Below are 13,174 nucleotides of genomic sequence, written 5' to 3' on the forward strand. Positions count from 1 at the left end.
AGCTCACCATCTCTCCCACAGCCGAATTCCACGCACGCAGAAGCGCTCAACCGCGGCGCATCCTCACGTTGGCGGGCGACTTTTCGAGCGTTGCATGGGCAGTGCAGGTACCGCCGCCGCCGCAGGTGAGTTACCTAACCGGGCGACCGCAGCATGACTGGGGCTGCCGACTGCGGTTCGGTTTCGGTCCGGTCGGATGAGAGTGTTACACGGTTCGTCGGAGGCGGTCGGCCGACCGGGGATGTCGGATGTTCGGCTCCGGACCGGGCTCGGTGCATGACATGTGATGAATGCGCCGGATCCGGATTGAACTTAGGTCACCAGGAAACGATCGCCGATGGCACAGGATCAGCCGGGATCAGCGACGATCAGCAGGACCGGGCCTCGTTGCCATTACGCGCTGGGTTCGCTACTGCCGTGCTACGTGTACTGAAAAAAAAGTTCGCTAGTAAGTACCGAACACTGGGGAAAAAAACACATCGTGAACACATCATCGGATCTAGAGTCCAGACTCTTGAAAACATTGACAAGAAAAAGGACTCTGCAGAATTTAATCCAAATGGGCCTGTTGCAAACTTAAGCTGAAGCCTGAAGAAGAGTTGTTTCTCACATAGAGAAAAAAAGGAAGTGTTTGCGTCTTGAGGATTGTGTACCCTGTGACGTAGGTGGGTACAAACTGGTCAGCAAAATCCGGAATTCGGAGTAAGAAAAACGGACCATAACGTCCGTTTTTTTGCTTAAATCAACTCACACTGGAAAAAAAAACACATTGGATCTAGAGTCCAGACTCTTGAAAACATTGACAAGAAAAAGGACTCTTGATTCAGTCAGATTTAAGCTTAAATCAAAAGGAAATCCGCTCAAATTAAGAGGCTTGGTTCTTGATTTAAGCTTAAATATGATTGAATCATGAGTATTTTTTCTTGTCGATGTTTCTAAGAGTCTGGACCCTAGATCCAATGTGGTGTTTTTTCCAGTGAAGTTCGCTGTTTCATACTGTGGTGCTAAGGAAAAACACCGTATGAACCTTCAGGCGTTGCCAAATTTCGATGGATAAAACACGATTTTTCTGGTAAACTGAGGAACATTTTTCTTCCAATTTTTCAGATAATTTCGCTTGCAATTTCACCTAAAGCTCCTGAAAATTCCAAGAAAAAATATTCACAAGTAACCTCAAAAATGAACATTTTATTGAAGAAAATCTGGCAACTCTCGAATTTTCATTCGGCGTTCTGCCTCAGCACGACAGCATATCATCCCGACTAATTAGGCTCGTCAAACTGAATTTTCGGTTCGTGTATAACCGAGCTTGTGCGGTAAAGTGAACTGACGAACAAAGTTTGGTTATATATATCAAACGTCTGGTTACACGATTCGAAATTTCAGTTTGACAAACCGAATATTCGGGATGATATGGAACATGTTCGGGTTCACATGACCGATTTTTTTTTTTTTTTCAGTGATGGAAGAACATCGTATGAGCATTGAAATGTTGCCACATTGTCCCTCGCTATGCTTAACACAAATAAATAACGCCTTATGCTATGAATTATTAGAGTATGTATATGATGAGAGTATACGGACATGTCGGAAATTTTGAGTTCAGGATATGGAGCTTTTAGGACCCCAAAAGGGCAACCAACGGAGATTTTGACTGCCTATGCTTAAAATAGATTTTCAACGCAGCGTGGATGCTTCTGTCCGTTACGGTCTCACCTTACGATTTTGAGAATGAATGGAATCGGTCTTCCAGAGAAACTAGAGTCGGAGGCTGTTTAATTTTATCAGAGACTTAAACGCAGAGTGAGAAAAGTAGTTGACATGGCAAGACGGGAGTTATCACCCCGTGAACGTCCAATTTTGACGAGACACATCTTAACATTTGATTGTTCCTTTCAAAAAGCTACCAGAAAAGGATGCAAAAGATGGCACTCACAGCTGTCTTGCCTAACTTGAAATAAATAGGTCCTGTTTTTCCTAGTCAAAGGTAAAGTTCGTGGAAAGTCGGTGTTTTGAGAAAACGTTGCCCAGGCACACTTTTGGCAAAAATTGTATTTTTGAATCATTTCGCAACCTTGGAATGGAACTACGTTTCTACATTGGGTAACATTTGGCAACATTTGAATGTGCATTCAGTGGCTTAACGTGAATGATCGATTATCAATATTTCCCCATTTGAAACTGTGGTAAGGAATCGATCATTAAGGTGTTCGTTGCGAACACTATGTGTATTGATCCTTTTCTATGGGTTTAAATGGCAGAATAATCGATACATCGCAAAGCAAGCCACGCCGCTGCTTCGCACAGCAGGTTTGGTGTGTTGACGGTGAAACTCATACATGGTACATAGGTGTAATTTTACGATAATGCTACCGGTTATTTGCTTGTTAGCTTGTCATCGAGATGGATGTAGTAGCACAAACAGAAAAAGAGATAATTTTACGATAATCCTACCTGTTACTTAAGTATGAGCTTATTATAGTGATGGATGTAGTGCGGACAGGCTTAATAAAAGTACATTAACATCGGATCAGCTTACTACCGGTTTGTTGCTTGTGAGCTTATTAAAGTAATGTATGTAGTAAGATAGAGCAAATGAGAGGAAAAACATAAGGAAAAAGAAGAAAAACTGAAGAAAAAAGGATGAAAAAGAGCGTTTCCTTCTTTTTCCTCAACTTATTATCCTTCGTCACTGTCTTTGCCTTCTTTTTTCTTCCTCTTTCTCTTTTTCTTTGTTTTCGTATACTGCTTTGGAAGACGAAGATTCAGGTTTTTGAGACCCAAGTCAGTCCGACTGTGGTTCCATCCAAATAAGGCCAATACATTTCAGAGTCATTGCCTTCCAACAATTTACAGAGTGGATCGAGTCAATCCGAGCGGTCGGACATGAAATCTTTAACTAAAACTGCAAATTTTGATCTTTAATTCGTCACATTTTCAATTTTGAGAGATGCCTCTCAAAGAAAATTTCACAAGGAAACCAATGGAACCACTACTAGAACCTCAAAGTTTTGTAGACACGGAGTTATAAGCGTTTAAAGTTTTCAAATGTTGACCGGTCTCTCCTATTGACTGGATCCACTGCGTGCCGTGCTCATTTTGCATGTGGCCGGTCCCCAATTGCAGGGCTTTTTCGCGCGAGTGCAGGGCCGCAGCGGGGGGGGGGGGGGGGAGAAAGGAGGAAAGAGCCAAGAGGAAGCCGACTGGCAAGTGGCAGGTCCTGGTCCTCGGGAGGACAGGAGGAAGCGAAAGACGAATTTGCCGACCGAGTCGCCGCTCGCTATTTCCGTTTGTGCAGCTTGCAATCATTCGCTCCTTGTTGAACGTTGACTCCGGCGATAAAGTGATAGTGAAATAAAGCGCCGGCCTCCGCCTGCGTAGCGGATAGCCCGCGACCCGTCCCGTGTGCCACTGACCCTCTTGCCATGTTATCCACACGCCGCATTTTCGATTAGCCCTGGTCTCATGAGCTTGGGTCTTGGGACTTTTGAGATACGAGGGTCATCCAAAAAGTAAGGTTCCCTACCTTGTATCTTCCGAACGAAAAGAAATAAATCAAATCGGTAGAAACGTACATATTAGGCATACTCTAGGCTTTAAAACAAGCTCAAGTTTTGGAAAATCGGTTGAGAACTTCGCGAGAAAACTCAATTTTACTGAGACGACCTCCCGTCGTCGCGTGCCCACCTCCGAGGTCAGGATGCGCGGAGAGTCCCTTACTTCAGACTCGGCTTATCGCCTCTAAACATCAAATCGAAAAGGAATTTAAAAGATTTTATCAAGTAGGCCTTACCTTATTTTTTGAGATAGTCTCCGCATCTTTTTTGACATTTCTGGTATCATTACAGCAGCTCTTTCATGCCTTCCGCGTAAAAGGTCTCGTCTTGGCTCCAAAACCATGCAGTCATTGCCAACGATCTGCACTTCCAAATCAGTTGCATACCGTGGTAAAATTTTTCCCCAAGCCTCCGTACTCTCTTAATTTAGCCTCAGGTGACTTTCGTCTATTCCTGAGATGAAAAACTCCCACTGTGGAAAGCGATTTCCAACCGATTTAGAGGTGCAGATCGCTGGCAATGACTGGTTTTGGGGCCAAGACGAGACCTTTTACGCGGAAGGCATGAAAGAGCTGCTGTAATGATACCAGAGATGTCAAAAAAGATGCGGAGACTATCTCAAAAAGTAAAGTAAGGCCTACTTGATAAAATCTTTTGTAAATCTTTTGTTTTCTCAGTAAAATTGAGTTTTCTCGCGAAGTTCTCAACCGATTTTCCAAAACTTGAGCTTGTTTTAAAGCTTAGAGTATGCCTAATATGTACGTTTTTACCGATTTGATTTATTTCTTTTCGTTCGGAAGATACAAGGTAGGGAACCTTACTATTTGGATGACCCTCGTATCTTGGATGAGGACGCACTGTACATCGAGAGAAGGAGGAGCTGGAGTAACTGAAGAAGAGGGGAAAGGCGAAGGGAGAATGAAAGGAGAAGGAGAGGGAGGAGAAGGAGAAAGAAAGGGAGTAGGAGGAGAAAGAAAGGAAGGAGGAGAAGCAGAGGGAGGAGGAGAAAAAAGGGCGGAGGAGAAGAAGAGGGAGGAGGAGGAGAAAGAGAGAGAAGGAGGAGAAAGAGAGAAAAGGAGAGGAAAGAGGAGGAGAAAGAGAGAGAAGGAGGAGAAAGAGATAGGAGGAGGAGAAAGAGATAGAAGGAGGAGAAATAGAGAGAAGGAGGAGAAAGAAAGAGAGGAAGGAAAAAGAGAGGGAAGAGGAGGAGAAAAAGAGGGAAGAGGAGGAGAAAGAGAGGGAGGAGGAGGAGAAAGAGAGGGAGGAGGAGGAGGAGGAGGAGAGGGAGGAGAAGGAGAAGGAGGAGAGGGAGGAGTAGGAGAAGGAGAGGATTAAGAAGAAGGAGGAGAAGAGGAACAACAACAACAACAATTGTGTTGAGAAAAGAAAACTTGCAGGACTACTTTGCGCCAGTAGTTTACTACAAAGGGATTGAACTTGATGAGTCGATGCTACGTTGTCCATAACGCTTAGATGCAACTATTCGTGTTCCACGGATGCCCTAATTGCATACACGAAAACTTGAAGGCACTTTAGTTTTTCAGCCGCTTCGAGAGTTTCTGCGCTGCGTCTCAACGTGATAAGGGCTCGTTTGTGACGTTGCAGAATTCCTTTTACACTTTATTTTTCAATGGAAAATTACTCGACGTCAATCTTAAAACCCTCGTAAATTGTCTTCTCCTTGCGAGGACAATTTTGTGAGAACTATAGAGAATGTTGCTAATTTTGTCTAAAGAAAAAGAACATAAAAGTGGAGATTTTGAAACATTGCAAACGACATACATGATTTAGTATTCTGACCGTCGATTTACAATCCTTTAAGTAATTTTTATGCAAATTGAGAAGGAAGGATTAAATTTCGAATTTTACTGACACATATTTGCTTTGCATCGTGCTGAATTCCTAAAACACAATCCTTTCTTTTCGCAAAATATGGCAAAATTTTGCTAGATACCCATTTTGCCCTGCTGAAGAAAAATGCCATATGAACATACGGATGTTGCCAGATTTAACTCTATGAAAAATTCAATTTTCAGGATATGTATGAGTATTTTCCCTTGAAATTTTCAGATATTGTGGTTGAAATTGCAAATGAAATTCTCTGAAAAAGTGAGAGGAGAAAAGACACATTAACCCTGAAATCCAAATTATCAGAGAAAATTAGGCAACGCCAAATGCTTATACGGCGTTTTTCCTCACCACAGCTGTATTGGACGCTGAAGAAATGTAAAAAAACCTCCCACTTGACAACGTCTCAAAGGCTCTGGTTACGGACACTTGGATGCACAAGCGTGAGTTTCGTGCTTTTGCGGCTTCTTTTGCGCGGGGGCTGGGGGGGGGGCGGCGAACAGACTTATATTGCTCGCGTGCATGTGCGCATGCGCCACCGTTAAAACGCTCATTGATCAGTATCGATCATGCAGATCGGATCAAGTCTTCAACCGTGCCACCGCACCAGAGATTGGAGAGAACGCAGTCTCCAGCGAGCGATTGTGGAGTGTGGCGAGTGGCGTTCTACGCTTGAATCGGTCATTCTGAAGAAGTCTTGAGCGCCAAAAATTGATAATTGGGTCTATGTTGGTTCGGCATCATAGAGAAAAAAAGGAGGTGTTTGCATTTCGGGCATCTTGGAATTTGTTTGATGGCGTAGGTCGGTACAGCGACGTTTATCATTGATTTTCTTGGAAATGGTGTAATTTATGGAAAACGTTATTCTTTGTATAAAAAGTGCTTGAAATTATATCATGAGTTGATTTAAGCAAAAAAATTGGACATTATGATCCGTTTTTCATATTTCGAATTCCGGATTTCGCTGGCTAGGTTGTACCGACCTACGTCACAGGGTAAACAAACCTCAAGATGAAAACACCTCCTTTTTTTTCTCTATGGTTCGGCATTGCTTAGCCTTAGATGCGTTTCTTCGCTAAGAGACAAGCAGAAAAACGGATTGTTAAAGCCTAAAAAACATCTTGAAAGTTCGGCAATCTCAAAATTCTCGAATGCCTTTGCTCTATTAGACGCATTTCTGCCAAACGGAACTATGTGCATTCAGATATGAGCCCTGAGACCCATTATAGGATATATGCGTAGCTGGGCTTACGACATTATGCACATAGTTCCGTTTGGCAGAAATACGTTCTATTATATCGTGCACTTTGAAAAAAATAGGTCTGTTCACAGGGCTCCTGCACTTCTTTGGCAACAGTCACAGAAGCTTCCGTTATGAGGACAGAGTACTCTGTTCCCACGACGGAAGTTCTGTTCTTACAACAGAAAAATTCTGCAAGTGTAAGAAAAACCTGCAGGAGCCCTGTGAGCAGAAGGTTCTGTCGTCAGCATCATCTATTTGATCTGTGCAGTGTTCGTTTATCTTGATTTTCCAATTCAGTAGGAGATTTCATAGCTTGCAACTACGGAAATGTGTCAAAAGTTGGATTGAAATTTATCCATCAATAAATCTATACATTTATTTATACGAATAGATACTAATGAGTAAATCTAAGGCATAATAATGACCTAAAAATTACTGGCATTGATATTCGAAATGGATCAATTATCTTTACAATCAAAAATAAAACCTGTTGAAAATACAACCTGTTTCCGGGGCGGAATCCTTCCCCCGGTAAAAATTGGCAGTAGAATGTGTGTTCCAAAATACTATAGGCCTAAAGCCGGCTGTAAGATTTCCAATAGTTTCTGTAGCCGGCTGTACAATTTCTTATAGCCTTTTATATTCGATTGGCGATTAAGCAACAGCCAGACGATACATTTTATGCTAAACGTTACTAAAAACGGATACTAGGACTTCGTTAGTTTTTGGACTACCGCTCTCTTTTTGTGCCGTAGTATCTTGATTTATTTTGCGAGGAAAGCTCCGTACTTTTGAAGGATGCCTGTCATTCTTAATATGTTGCAGCGCCTTCAATTTCTTATGATACTGTGCAATACATCTGGTGTGAAACAGTTGATTCAGATGCCGTGGCACGCTGCGGCGCGGCGGGCGGGCAGAGAGCGCGAAACGCGCATTGGCGCCTACAAATCTAACAGGGATACTTCACGCATTGCGCAATGCGTGAAGTATCCCTGTTAGGTTTGAGCGATATCAAGAGCAATCTTTCTTGTCAAATTTTTTAAGAGTCTGAACTCTAGAGCCAAGAGATTTTTTTTTTCAGTCTTCTACCAAAGACAAGCCCCCAAAATTTTCCTTTCGCCTTAATCCACGAAATTGATTTGATTGTTGACAATCAATTACAAAACCAACGCAATAAAACTTTCATAGAGGTTTGTCCCATACTAAAGTCGTGCTTCAACTCATGATTTTGAAATGTTTGCACACTCTGTATGGATTATTCTTATTTTAATTGATGGAAAAAATATGTTTTAAAGAAAAATATAATGTGTGTCTTGTAAATATTAAGGTAGTTTCGTATGAAACTTAATGATTTCCAAAGCACACGAATTTCTACACGATTTCTTATAGCCTTTTATAACCAATGGCGATAAAGTGTAAAGCCCAGCGATAGGAACTATAACCCGATTGTATACTTTTTTATAGCCTCATATAGCCCGGCTATATGATTCGCTCCGCTGTCTACAGCCAGCTATATGATTTTCAATAGCCCTCTTTAGTCGGCTATAAGAACTCCTATGGTATTTTGAAACGCAGCTCCTATCGCCAATTTTTACCAGGGTCACTAGAAAAAAAGGCCTATGAATCCTGAGTCCAGACTCATAAAAAGTTTCACAAGAAATACTCTTAATTCAATCGGATTGCTACTTGAATCAGGAAGGAGATTCGCTTAAGTCAAGAGGCTTTGCTCTCGATTCAAGCAGAAGTCTGATGATATCAAGAGCAATCTTTCTTGTCAAATTTTTTAAGAGTCTGAACTCTAGAGCCAAGAGATTTTTTTTTTTCAGTCTTCTACCAAAGACAAGCCCCCAAAATTTTCCTTTCGCCGCGAAAGGAGAATCGCTCCAATTCATCGGCTCGATTTCTCGCCGCCTTAATCCACGAAATTGATTTGATTGTTGACAATCAATTACAAAACCAACGCAACAAAACTTTCATAGAGGTTTGTCCCATACTAAAGTCGTGCTTCTAGCCACGTGTGAGAGCATTGGCAGGATCAAAAATCAATTGAAGACAAAACAGACAAAAAATTCAAAAAGAAGTAAACATAACTGAATTAAAAATATATAAAACCCACAATCTCCCAGAAGAATTATTAGCAATTATTCCCGAAATTACATTAGATATTAAACAAATTCTTAAGGACCAAGGACGGATTAGTCCTCTAATGGTTTCAATCAGTACTATAAAAGAAATTAAAACTAAAGAAGCCCCTAAAGGAACTAAATGAGAAAAGGACTTGCTATTAAAATTAAACCAATCAAAAAAAAAAATGAATAAATACGTCATGAAATACGTGTATTGCTAAATCGGATTTTTGGCATCCCTCCCTCCCCTCAAATTTCTTTTGTGATGTGAGTCTTGTCCTCACGTATCCAAACCAAATGGAATACCGCGCTCTTCTCGGCTCTTTTACTGCCGTGATAAGGAAGAACGCCGTAAGAACCTTCAGGCGTTGCCAAATTTCCTCTGGTAAATAACGAATTCTCAGGAAAATGTTCAAATATTTTGCTTCCAATTTTTCATGTACTTTTGTTCACAATTTCACCTAAAGTTTCTAAAAATTTCAAGGATAAATATTCATAGCTTCCCTCAAAAATAAACATTTTATCGAAGGGAATTTGGCAACTCTCGAATGTCCACAGGGCGTTTTTCCTTAGCACGGCAGTTTACCCCTAGACCATTACGTATTTTATGAGCGGTCCCCAAGGGCCTCTCACAGGAGGCTTCTCACTTTGCATTTTACATAAATATTTAAGGGGATGACTTTATGGCCTAAATTCTAATCTAAACTCCGATCCGAGTCAAAGGTCGGCGATGACTCTTCAAACAAATGTTAAAAACCAGATCAGATCAAAGGCGTGACAATGGCCCAGCCGATTAATATTCACGATGATTCCGGCGTTACTCAACTCGGGCGATGAAATAATCGCGCAGTGAAAGCACCGTGCTCAACTTTCCAGTGCCGAGGCCGTTCACAAATATCGGCGATCGGCGAGGGGGCGGGGGGGGGGGGGGGGGCGGGAGGGGTGGAGCGTCACACTGCCCGGCCGTTGCGTTATCCCTGCGTCGCCGTCCGGAGGACATTAAAGGCCGTTTCGTATTCGGCCCGTGTACGAGGAACTGACCGCGCGCGGAAGACGTCCGAAGAGACGTCCGACGTCCGGCCGGCTCAGTGCCCGCCATCGCCGCTTCGGAGCCTCTGTTGCCGGCGCGGCCTTCAAACCTCTTCAAAGGTCTCTATAGACCAACTGAAGTTTGAGGCAAAAGTAAGAGGTTTTCCTTATAGCAAATGGCTCAAAAATCACGAGGAGCGCATCGAGAAAGTCTGAAATACACTCTGAACTTTACAATCTGCGTGAAAAATATGCGTTTTTTTAAACTTTCCGTTTCAAAAACTAGAGTACATAGGATATGGCCATTTTTGTGCCGGTTTTTCATTGGTTGCGAGCAAAAAGGCTGACACGATGTTCTTACGGCCGTAAATAAACGAACAAGATGGCTGTTATCAGCAAGCAAGTTTGAGGTTATGCACATCTTACATCCTCCTGTGATAAAGGCAAAAGGCGATTTAATAGGGGTTTCATGTGTTTTTATATGTTATTCCTAGATATGCTGGTTTCAATTGTTACTGCCGCATAATTAAAATTTTTGTTAAATTTTAGCATCTTAGCAATGTTACGGCGAGCCGCCATCTTGTTTGTTTATTTACGGCTGTAAGAGCATCATGAAGCCTAAAAACTCGTTGACCAATCAAAAAGCGGAACAGTTTTCCTGCAGTAAAAAGATACCAATGGCCATACTCTGTCTATAAAGGTACTCTATCGAAACGATACTGCAGCACAGGAACGAATTCGTGTGGTTGTTTTTCCTACGCAGCGTTTCCGTAGATCTGTTTCGATGGGAGAGCTCAAGATAATCCTGCCGATGTTGTGCGACCTTCTTAAGATGGTTCAAGTCTAATACACTCATCTTTACTCACTTCCAATGAAAGCTTCGAGCCATAATTTATTTTATTATGACCATGCTACCGTGGTAATGAAAAACACCGTATAAACATTCGAGAGTCGCCAAATTGTCTCCGATAAGATGTTAATTTTTAAGGTGCGTTAAGAATATTTTTCCTTTAAATTTTCAGAAACTGTAGATTGAATTGCGAATGAAATTCTGTGAAAAATTGGGAGAAGAATTTCCGCAAGTTTTCTGGGAAATTCATATTTTATTGAAGGCAATTTAGCAACGCCTGAAGGTCCATACGGCGTTTTTCCTTAGCACAACAGCATGGTGGCATATTACTTTTCAACTCGAAAAATTGAACCGGCGAACGCTTGATTTCTTAAATGTTTAAGGGAAACAAATTTATAAATACTCCTACCAATTTTAGACGCCAATGTGTTAAGAAGGATATTAGCAAAAACAACAAGACAAGTAAATTATTTGATCCGTGGCATATAGGTGGACAAAGAAACAACGTCCATCTTACCTGAAACTCATCGGGAACTCGGGAACATTTGGGTTACATTTTGCAATGAGGAACCACTATCTCTGGCTCTCCTATAAGAGCACATATCTGCATAGGGGAACCAATGGCATGTATGTTGTTTCTAAAATGGGCTAGAAATATTGGTTCCTTATTGCAAAATGTCATCCATTTATATATTAGGTATTGAAATTAAGCGATGTTTGATGTATTTTCGCTGATTGTGGTTGCTACGGTCAAATTGTTAATCGCGAATCGTTGTAGCCTTTTCAAAGTTTACGCTTGAGTTGACGTGTTTCGCATGTTGGCATGAGCTCCAATTCTTCACGTTCACGTTGATTATATAATCAGACCTGAGAAATAAATTGCAAACAGTGTAGTTCTGTTTTGGTGCCAATCGAAAGGCGGTAAATAGGTTTCTGACAATTTTGGCCCCTAACTCGACAGGAGAAAAGTTAACATTACTTTTTTTCAAAACTAAATTTTTCGAACTTCGGTAGTTGTTATAGACTCAGGAGGTAAACGATGGACTAGCTATCGGGTCTCTCGTGGGTTCCCGTTATTCAGTCTATTTCCTACATCCATTGTCCATTGCAATAACCCACTTCCACCAATAGAATCCCTCCATATCCTTTTTGTCTTCTATTTCTATCGCTTTGTGTATCAACGGAGAATTTGCAGACAAAAATTGTATTGCTTCATCTGAGAGGGCTTAATGAGCTGAATTCGCAGTATTTTTCATAATTTCTTTCTGACATGGGAACTTGGAGAAAAATAGATTTAAAAGTGAGAAAATGTGCCGCTTGACGTCATCTGGCAGCATTTTCCATTTAAACACATGTATTTTAGCAGATTAGGTTATTTTGTCATATTTCCTCCGATAATTGTTCAATTTAGAAACCAAGGATATCCTCGCACTCAGTTTTCCTAGCAGTATCGTTTTAAAGATGAAATTCACAAAATTTAAAGACACCTGCAAATTCTCTATATTTCTACAATCAGCCCCCAGGTAACCTTTTTCCTATGGTTTGTCCGGTCATACAAAAATCCGCCGGTCTCTCTTCATCCATTCGGTCAACGTGCTCTGAGCTGAAACATAATGGAGATGTTGCATGTATGAGGAATTTGCAATTTAACCATTCATTCTTAAGTAAAAGTTCGCAAGAAACACGATGGTGCCACTGGTTTCCTCTGAAATCATCTCCCAAGCTCAAAAAAAGCTCTCAAGTTGTGGCCAAAATGGAGGGGATATCCCACGCTATCCTGAGAGTCCACGTCTACATCCAAACAAACTCTCCATGCAAAGATAGGGAGCAAATACATTGACAGGGCTGCCACTTTATTTGGGGACTCCAAAACTGAAAACACGGCAACCCTGCTAATAAATTTGCTCCCTACCTTTGCATGGAGAGTTTGTTTTGATGTAGATGTGGACTCTCAGGATAGCGTGGGATATCCCTTCCATTTTGGCCTCGACTTCAGAGCTTTTTTTGAGCTTGGGAGTTGATTTCAGAGAAAGCAGTGGCACCATCGTGTTTCTCGAGAACTTTTACATAAAAACCAGTAGTCAAATCGCAAATCCCTCACACATGCAACATCTCCATTAAAACGCACGACCAGGCAACGTGGACGTCCAGCGCCCAAACAACCTGTCAGGACGTCGACCCGCCGCGGCGACCACTATCATCTGAGTTCCATTCCGTACTACTTTGTAAAAAAACGGCAAGGGCGGAAGAGGGAAGATGCGCGAGCTGGTTCCCCGTGCGTCCGGCCATTGTGTTGGGACCAGTCCGGAGTCCACACGCCGCGCCGGGTGTTACATGCTCGTAAAGGCCCCGGCCTAACATGGAGCATCGTTAAGGAAAAAAATGACGGCAAAAGCAATTAGCAATGACAGCGGCGGCGAGTCCACATAACTGCACTTGCAGCTTGGTTCTTCTCTTTGGAGATAACGCCGGACCCAGAGCTCCGAGTTCTGGAAACGGAAAGAACTTCCGCAACTCCTTA

The sequence above is a fragment of the Bemisia tabaci genome, chromosome 10, assembly GCF_918797505.1.
Source record: "Bemisia tabaci chromosome 10, PGI_BMITA_v3".
NCBI classification, from domain to species: domain Eukaryota; kingdom Metazoa; phylum Arthropoda; class Insecta; order Hemiptera; family Aleyrodidae; genus Bemisia; species Bemisia tabaci.